Below are 10,381 nucleotides of genomic sequence, written 5' to 3'. Positions count from 1 at the left end.
TCTGTCGGTATGTCAGTCCGACTGCCATGTTAAGGTCCATCCACGTCTGTCCATCTGTCTGTCTGTATGTAAGTCCGACTGCCATGTTAAGGTCCATCCACGTCTGTCCATCTGTCTGTCTGTATGTAAGTCCGACTGCCATGTTAAGGTCCATCCACGTCTGTCCATCTGTCTGTCTGTATGTCAGTCCGACTGTCATGTTAAGGTCCATCCACGTCTGTCCAGCAGTAAGATCTGTCTGTCGGTATGTCAGTCCGACTGCCATGTTAAGGTCCATCCACGTCTGTCCAGCAGTAAGATCTGTCTGTCTGTATGTCAGTCCGACTGCCATGTTAAGGTCCATCCACGTCTGTCCAGCAGTAAGATCTGTCTGTCTGTATGTCAGTCCGACTGTCATGTTAAGGCCCATCCACGTCTGTCCAGCAGTTAGATCTGTCTGTCTGTATGTCAGTCCGACTGCCATGTTAAGGCCCATCCACATCTGTCCAGCAGTTAGATCTGTCTGTCGGTATGTCAGTCCGACTGTCATGTTAAGGCCCATCCACGTCTGTCCAGCAGTAAGATATGTCTGTCTGTATGTCAGTCCGACTGCCATGTTAAGGTCAAACCACGTCTGTCCAGCAGTTAGATCTGTCTGTCTGTATGTCAGTCCGACTGCCATGTTAAGGTCCATCCACGTCTGTCCAGCAGTAAGATCTGTCTGTCTGTATGTCAGTCCGACTGTCATGTTAAGGCCCATCCACGTCTGTCCAGCAGTTAGATCTGTCTGTCTGTATGTCAGTCCGACTGCCATGTTAAGGCCCATCCACATCTGTCCAGCAGTTAGATCTGTCTGTCGGTATGTCAGTCCGACTGCCATGTTAAGGCCCATCCACGTCTGTCCAGCAGTAAGATATGTCTGTCTGTATGTCAGTCCGACTGCCATGTTAAGGTCAAACCACGTCTGTCCAGCAGTTAGATCTGTCTGTCTGTATGTCAGTCCGACTGTCATGTTAAGGTCCATCCACGTCTGTCCAGCAGTAAGATCTGTCTGTCTGTATGTCTGTCCGACTGCCATGTTAGGTCAAACCACGTCTGTCCAGCAGTTAGATCTGTCTGTCGGTATGTCAGTCCGACTGCCATGTTAAGGTCCATCCACGTCTGTCCAGCAGTAAGATCTGTCTGTCGGTATGTCAGTCCGACTGCCATGTTAAGGCCCATCCACGTCTGTCCAGCAGTTAGATCTGTCTGTCTGTATGTCAGTCCGACTGTCATGTTAAGGTCCATCCACGTCTGTCCAGCAGTAAGATCTGTCTGTCTGTATGTCTGTCCGACTGCCATGTTAGGTCAAACCACGTCTGTCCAGCAGTTAGATCTGTCTGTCGGTATGTCAGTCCGACTGCCATGTTAAGGCCCATCCACGTCTGTCCAGCAGTAAGATCTGTCTGTCGGTATGTCAGTCCGACTGCCATGTTAAGGCCCATCCACGTCTGTCCAGCAGTTAGATCTGTCTGTCTGTATGTCAGTCCTACTTTCATGCTAAGGTCAATCCTCGATCCAGCCACCCGTTCATCCATCAATCTACCCATGTGTGTTAAAATAACATACAGCACTTCTCAATACAGCACACTCAGCAGTATAATTACTGTTGCAGTCCATCGATGGTCCGGGAACAGTGGCGTGCACCTGTCACACAAATCTGTCTCGTTCGTTTACCCTCCACGTATGTAGCCTGAGTTCAACCATCACAAGGTATTATCCCTGTATATCGAGAATCACATCACACAATGGTTATCTCCTCATGGTTTTGTTGGCCAAGAAATTGTTGTTTGGAATTATTTCCTTTTTGAAAGTTCAGTGGAACTTCAACGTTAAGAAAGGTCATGCTTGATGAAAATGTCAGCATGACAAACCGTGATAAGGTCATGCTTGATGCAAATGTCAGCATGACAAACCATGATAAGGTCATGCTTGATGCAAATGTCAGCATGACAAAGCATGATAAGCCATGCTTGATGCAAATATCAGCATGACAAAGCATGATAAGGCCATGCTTGATGCAAATATCAGCATAACAAACCGTGACAAGGTCATGCTTGATGCAAATGTCAGCATGGTAAACCATCATAAGGTCATGCTTGATGCAAATATCAGCATGGCAAACCATGATAAGCCATGCTTGATGCAAATATCAGCTTGACAAACCATCATAAGGTCATGCTTGATGCAAATATCAGCATGACAAACTATACAAACATGAGGCAAGGTGGCACAAGCCAACATTACACATATATTTGCAGGAAGAAATCAGGAAGTAAGTCAGTCTATACAACCGCCGGAAAACCTCATGTATCTGATGGACTCGACTACAGGAAACGTTCTGCAGGATAAGTCTACGTGTGTACTAATGGATACCACTGTCGCCCAAAGGGGCAATGGGGGGACCGCCTCGTACGGATTGACGAGGTTTACTCATGTCTGAAACGTCCTTATAAAGCCATCAATATTCACAAATCATCACATCTCCAAGGACTGGTTACAAGTAATGCTCCTTTACGTCTATATGACCACACTGCAGTATTCAAGTGGGTGTCCGCATTACAGAGGTCCGGACATACAGGAGTTCACTGTGTATTATATTTATTTGCATGTGATCTAGATTAATGACTGTGAAACACGTTTAGTTGCCACGCGAGTATGACATGGTAATGCTACTGCCAAGTGCCATACAATTGCTTAATAGACAATTTACTGCGATCGTCTCTAAGTGGTCCCCGAGGGTCAAGCGAGGCTGCAGCCAGGTCAGTTCGATGGTCATCTGATATTGACATCCCGTACTAATGACAATCCAATGGCCGCTCATTTCCGCCGTCGTAATACCAAGTAAAACCACCGAGGGCTGATTGTTGCGAGATGTGTCAATTACCCGTTACAACCCGGGGGTAGGTTTAATAGCTTCTCCCGGACAGACATAAACTGTTGCAATACCAGAAACTGTGACATTTCTGTATCTATATCTATCGATATGTTCCCCCTGGATTCAACACGACCTTCATAATCCGGACACTCTACATAGAATGACATTGTATGGTCTATATTGAATACCATGTTTTCAGGTTGGACAATCGTTTGATCTATACGAATCTGCAATACGTTAAACAGCAACTGCCTTTTTTCGACACGGCAACAGTGGCTACTGAAACACTTACTTCATGTTGTAGGAACCTTTAACTTGTTTCGAGTGGTATATGTGGATTATAGAATTTACGTTTCATCATTCTGTTTTGTGTCGAGGCTGTTCTCCAAAATACACCTTCACTCTCATTGATGGTCAGAGGTTTGAGAAACGTTTACAGTTAATTAAATATTCAACAGCAAGCAACCTACACAAATGTACCCAGATATATTTTTAAAAATGGTTATACATGTTCGTTACGTAAATGATTATTGCTATTTCTGTTGATCACCACCTCGGAACTAGTTCTGGCCAGTTTTTAATTCCAGGAAGCTGTATTCGGTATCCATATTGTCAGTTATCGCCAACTTTATGTTCCATGTAAATCAAACAGCCGTGGGTTATACTTACTACAATGTCTGCACGGTAGTAATCAACAGCATGACCGAGACTGGCCCGAGACTGGCCATCAGCCAGTGTAGCATCCCCCGTCGAGGTAGTCACACACAATGCATGATAAACAAGTAATTTCACATTTTAACTGAACAGAAGTATATATCCATTCCCTGATCAAACTGATTTGCTTCCACGCGTTTGGTGGAGGATTAGCCTTGCTCCAAGGCTCTATTGAACGCTGAGCCCATGAATGTATGGTAATTCTATCCTTTAAACAGGCAAGTCAAGATAGGCGGACAGTAAGGACCCCGGTCTGTTATTTATGATTTTTTTAGAAATTTTCATTTAAACTATTAATTTTTACCTAAGAGACTTGTGCAAGTCTAGTGGAGGATGAAACTTTGAATGTTGTTTCCTAAACCTAGTCGTTATTGTGGACATGAGACTGAGCACGTATTAGTCACGTACCTGTCATCTCTTAGCCCTGTCTGCCAAATGGTTCCGATTTATTTCCTCCTTCGTCTTGGATGGTTTGGGTAACACGATAATACTGATGATGGTCATTATTTTGACGGACATATTCCGCTTACAATGTGCAATTTCACTCATTATAGACATCACAATTATGATTTGTTTTCTGGAACTAAGCGCCAGTTTTGGGACTGATAGATCTTCTACTTAGACAGTCTTGTTCCTGGAAAGCCCAGATGAGAAATGGAATGGCGTGACCCTGATCGCCCCTAGCTCGTCCCCCTCACAAGGCCGGTCTCCCGCCGCGCTGTTGCTCCGTGTGGTGTAGATGCAATATATAACCTACTCCCACGTCACTCTGAACTTGTACGTGACATTCTAACATGGAGCTTCTTTCCCCACCGACAGGTGGCGTTGTTTGTCACCGTTTACAGCACACAAATCACTGTGGTCAGCTCGGCCAATTCGCTGGTTTGGTGAACCCTGAAATAACGGTACTAGAGAGTACCATGGTGACTCAGGAGAAAATACATCGTCAACATCAAAGTGAAATTGTATATTTCTATATCAGCTGCTTTACGAGCATCTTCTATGTAAATAACATCGATATTTTCTGTCGAAGGTACAGTGACATTACATAGTTCTACCGACAGATAAACGGACTTCACCTAAATAGTTTAACATGATCTTAAATTGATTGTAACTTATACATGTTGTGTCATATAATTACTACATGAACTGTCACTGTTAAGAAAAATCCACAGGTATAGTAAAGCCATGCAGGGGTGGGTTAATGTAGAGTCAAGCCATGTAGGGGTGGGTTAATGCAGAATCAAGCCATGTTGGGGTGGGTTAATGTAGAGTCAAGTCATGTAGGGGTGGGTTAATGCAGAGTCAAGCCATGTTGGGGTGGGTTAATGTAGAGTCGAGCCATGTTGGGGTGGGTTAATGTAGAGTCAAGCCATGTAGGGGTGGGTTAATGCAGAGTCAAGCCATGTGGGGGTGGGTTAATGTAGAGTCAAGCCATGTGGGGGTGGGTTAATGCAGAGTCAAGCCATGTAGGGGTGGGTTAATGCAGAGTCAAGCCATGTGGGGGTGGGTTAATGCAGAGTCAAGCTAAGTTGGGGTGGGATAATGGTGCGTCAAGCCATGTAAAAGAGGGGTAATGTTGCGTCAAGCCATGTAGGAGAGGGGTAATGTTGCGTCAAGCCAGGTAAGAGAGGGTTAATTTTGCGTCAAGCCATGTAGTTGTTGGGTAATGTTGCGGTAAGCCATGTAGGAGAGGGGTAATGTAGCGACAAGCCACGTAGAGGTGGAGTAATGTTGCGTCAAGCCAAGAAGGGGTGAGGTAATGTAGCGTTAGTCTATGTAGGAGAGGGGTAATGTAGTGTCAAGCAATGTAGAGGTGGGGTAATGTAGTGTCAAGCCATGTAAGAGAGGGGTAATGTTGCTTCAAGCCATGTAGGGATGGGGTAATGTAGCGTCAAGCCATGTAGGGGTGGGATAATGTTGCGTTCAGCCATATAGTGTTGGGATAATGTTGCGTTCAGCCATAAAGGGGTGGGGTAATGTAGCCTCAAGCCATGTAGGGGTGGGGTAATGTAGCCTAAAGCCATGTACGGATGGGATAATGTTGCGTCAAGCAATGTAGGGGTGGGGTAATGTAGCCTCAAGCCATGTACGGATGGGATAATGTGGCGTCAAGCCATGTAGGGGCGGGATAATGTGGCGTCAAGCCATGTAGGGGTGGAATAATGTTGCGTTCAGCCATGTAGGGGTGGGATAATGTGGCGTCAAGCGATGTAGGGGTGGGTTAATGTAGCGTCAAGCCATGTAGGGGTGGGTTAATGTAGCGTCAAGCCATGTAGGGGTGGGATAATGTTGCGTTCAGGCATGTAGGGGTGGGATAATGTTGCGTTCAGCCATGTAGGGGTGGGATAATGTTGCGTTCAGCCATGTAGGGGTGGGATAATGTTGCGTTCAACCATGTAGGGGTGGGATAGTGTTGCGTTCAGCCATGTAGGGGTGGGATAATGTAGCCTCAAGCCATGTACGGATGGGATAATGTTGCGTCAAGCCATGTACGGATGAGGTAATGTTGCTTCAAGGAATGCAGGGGTAGGATAATGTGGCCTCAAGCCATGTAGGGGTGGGATAATGTTGCGTCAAGCCATGTAGGGGTGGGGTAATGTAGCCTCAAGCCATGTACGGATGGGATAATGTGGCGTCAAGCCATGTAGGGGTGGGATAATGTGGCGTCAAGCCATGTAGGGGTGGAATAATGCTGCGTTCAGCCATGTAGGGGTGGGATAATGTGGCGTCAAGCGATGTAGGGGTGGGATAATGTAGCGTCAAGCCATGTAGGGGTGGGATAATGTTGCGTTCAGGCATGTAGGGGTGGAATAATGTTGCGTTCAGCCATGTAGGGGTGGGATAATGTTGCGTTCAACCATGTAGGGGTGGGATAGTGTTGCGTTCAGCCATGTAGGGGTGGGATAATGTAGCCTCAAGCCATGTATGGATGGGATAATGTTGCGTCAAGCCATGTACGGATGAGGTAATGTTGCTTCAAGGAATGCAGGGGTAGGATAATGTGGCCTCAAGCCATGTAGGGGTGGGATAATGTTGCGTCAAGCCATGTAGGGGTGGGGTAATGTAGCCTCAAGCCATGTACGGATGGGATAATGTTGCGTTCAGCCATGTAGGGGTGGGGTAATGTTGCGTTCAGTCATGTAGGGGTGGGTTAATGTGGCGTCAAGCCATGTAGGGGTGGGATAATGTTGCGTTCAGCCATGTAGGGGTGGAGTAATGTTGCGTCAATCCATGTCGTTGTGGGTTAATGTTGCGTCAAGCCAAGAAGGGGTGGGTTAATTCATTAGGGCTGGGTACTTCGTGTGACATGAGCAGTGCGCAAATTTGACCCACAGTCATCGGGATTACAGCACCACTGGTGGACATGAACACGGCACTTGGCAGGAGGCGTCGAAAGGTTCGTCACTTAGTTTTCATATTCATCACCTTCTTACTTCAAGTTCTCACAGTTATTTACTCAAGACCCCAATTTTCCTTAAATTAAGATTTCACGAATGCAGACCGTTTGGCATGTTCTGTCAACACCCACAGTTGCCTATACGTTAGCGCCCAATCCTTGGTCTGGTGGATGAACTTCTCATGGGAAATATTCTAAAACGTTTTTCATTGTTAACATTGTTGAAATGGAAAATGATACATCAAACTGTTTCGTGGTAAATACTCCAAACAGACTCGTGGTAAATACTTCATACTCTGTCTTGGTAAATACTCTCGTGGTAAACACTCAATACAGTCGCGTGGTTAATACTAATAGACCCGGGAGCGAAGAATGCTTCATGACCGATATTGTAATATTCACATTTTATTTAGAATTTGGTTACTGAAATTTGAAATTCAAAATAGGCTTTACTACTCCAGGTCGACTAGAGAAATGTTCTGACATTACACAGGCCCAGCAGCAGCAACCGCTTCAAGATGTGTCGGTGTACATCCGCCATCACGGACAGTGCCGGTCCATCTGAAGGCCATTAACAAGAAACTCAGGTCTGGTTTTAGGAACAAACCATATTTTTGTATTTTCATGAGGTTCACACAAATGGAACTCATTTTCTCACTAAAAAGCGCAGGGGCAATGTGAGATTGAGAAAAAGTATGTTTTAGTTGGAAACCCGAGCCGATTCCGACTGTACCGCCTGTTTAGATGGTGTGGGTATGGCAGATCGCCGTATCCTCGGGTAACGAGGCTAGTTAGCACATTCGCACTGAAACACACTATTGGCGTGAACACCCAGACGCCCTCATCCACACAGACTTGCAGACAATCAGGGTCTAGGCTGAGCGTGTGCACGAAGGTGTTTCAAACAGAGGACTAATCTTTAACATGCGATTTGAACTCCGACTGTTTAAATGGTACATAGTGTGGGTTAATACGTACTGGACTTACGACACAAGTAGTGTTATAACGGGAACAGTTGTGTTCTTCTATCTTATAGTGACTGTTCATCAAGCTTCTGTAACACATTGGTTTGTAATGGGGAGGTTCATTGAACAGCATGATCATTCACGACGAAGTGTCTGGAACAGCTTCTGTTCAAATGTAGGTGTTTTTCCCAAGAAAAAATAGTCTGCTGAACACTAGTTTCTGTTACACCACGTGTTTTCCTCAAGCAGAGGGAATGTGGGAGGTTCCGTCACAACATGGTCTGTGGAAGGGAGGTTGTGAGAACAGCGTGGTCTGTGAAAGGGAGGTTGTGAGAACAGCGTGGTCTGTGGAAGGGAGGTTGTGAGAACAGCGTGGTCTGTGAAAGGGAGGTTGTGAGAACAGCATGGTCTTTGAAAGAGATTTGTTTTACTTAAGAAAAGTATTGATCCGGAGTGATTAGACTTTGAAAATATTTAAGATGAAAACAATTACAGATTTATATTGATAATCATTTACGATAAGATGGACGTTACAGGAAAACAGATGAACGTTTATAACCAAACAAAAGCTAAACAACTCATTTCGACGTTATATTTGAGAGGTAAACGTTCCAGATAGATGTTATTAATATACCTGAGGATAACAGGGAACAGGTGTAATACACAATCCTTGACGGGGAAACCAAAACTGTACCCTGCTTGTAGAATAGCGCGATGTGCACGAACATGGTCCAATATAAATGCATATCACAGCGGTCAAACGATCTGTATTGAAAGCAGTCAACTGGACTAGATAAATGAATGTATGTTACAGTGTGAGAACACGGCTCAGCCTTGGGGTGAAGATACAGATCAATCTCAGTGGGGAATAGGATATTATGGAAAGTATGGAAAAGCCGATACCAAACTTGTTGACTTGTTGTACAATTCCAGACAGATAAATATGGAGTCATGGCTCAAGGCCGTCATAGAATATTCATCTGTGGACAAGTCATTATTGTGTTTGTACATGGCGCTTGAGTAGCAACGTCTAGGCAAGAAACGGGTAGAAATGGTCTTGAAAATGGTCTGCGAGAAATGGTGGCCATAAATCTATTGTTAGAGATCAGGCATATCAAAATTATCACATTACAACATATACGACTGTTTAAGTCTTATGGTAAAACGACGATCAGAAGGGTCGTATATATTCTTCACTAGTCTTGATCGTTGCATATTTCATATACACGGGATATATGATATGTAATCCAGACTGATGGAATATCACTTGGAAACCATTCTGGGTTATGGAATAATTGTTTCTCAGCCAAGAAGCACGAACACTGAGGGAGGATAGCTTGTTTTCAGTTCAGTCGCCGTACTTTCTGGATCTGTCTCGATACATTGTCTAAACACTGTCCACGGGACGGTTTGATAGCATCATAGCTATATTTTGGCCAGAACATTAAGACAACAATTAGATTAATCTATCCAAACTTGAAACCATGTCCAACACAGAACAAACTGTCGTCATGGAATACAGCTGTGTCACTTTCCAGCATGAGGACAATGCAGGAAGTGAAGGGTTAGTGTGGCTGGCAGTGATAGGCTGGGTGTTCGCTCAGTGCACCGGACAACACTACTCATTATTGCAACTGTTTCAACAACCACCCGTCTAATGAATCAGTATATACAAATTAAGAAATACCGATAGAAAAACCGGAAATTAACTGAGGTAGCTCATGGTCAGCCTGAAACCGTCTAACATTTCCTATAAAGAATAGGGCGTTACATGCCTTCTGGGAAATATATTTTGCTTAATAAGTCGTTTTAACCAGAAACGTCCCGTAGAAAAGACAATGGGACAAAACATACAATTTCCTAACATAAATTGAATTTTATGGTTCTTTAAAGTGCAGCCATGGCTGCTTATTTTTCAAGTAAATATACAAGATATAATCTCAAAGGTTAGTTTTCTCCAAGTTATATTTGTGACAGGGGTGATACCGATTCCACCAAGGTGCTGAGGGTATGAGCATGCGCTGCTAACCAGGGTATCGATATATCCCAGTGTTTTATCTTCATGTACAGTCGAATAGTGTTTAATGAAAGCATGAATGTTGTTATCACGACACCAACGCTTCTCCGTAACACATCAGCCCCAGCGCGTTGTCAGTGGCGGCTTCCCTTATCATCGCTTCCTAATCCCCACCATTTTCTGGCGTTACGCGTTCAGTTCAGCCGAGTCCCCGCAGGACACAATATAGATTTCCTGGAGAGAAATATGCTGTTATCTCTGGGTTATACATGTAATTAGATACATATCAGAGTCTTGTTATCTTGGGGTGGGGGTAGGAGGTGAGGGCAGGGGGTGAGGGTCGGGTCCTGGGGATGGTGGTGCGTGGGTCACACAGCTGTGATGGTGTG

The sequence above is a fragment of the Haliotis rubra genome, unplaced genomic scaffold (assembly GCF_003918875.1).
Source record: "Haliotis rubra isolate DU_JTF1 unplaced genomic scaffold, ASM391887v1 Scf749, whole genome shotgun sequence".
Lineage (NCBI taxonomy): Eukaryota > Metazoa > Mollusca > Gastropoda > Lepetellida > Haliotidae > Haliotis > Haliotis rubra.
The sequence above is the reverse complement of the archived record's forward strand: the minus strand, read 5'-3'. Positions refer to the sequence as shown.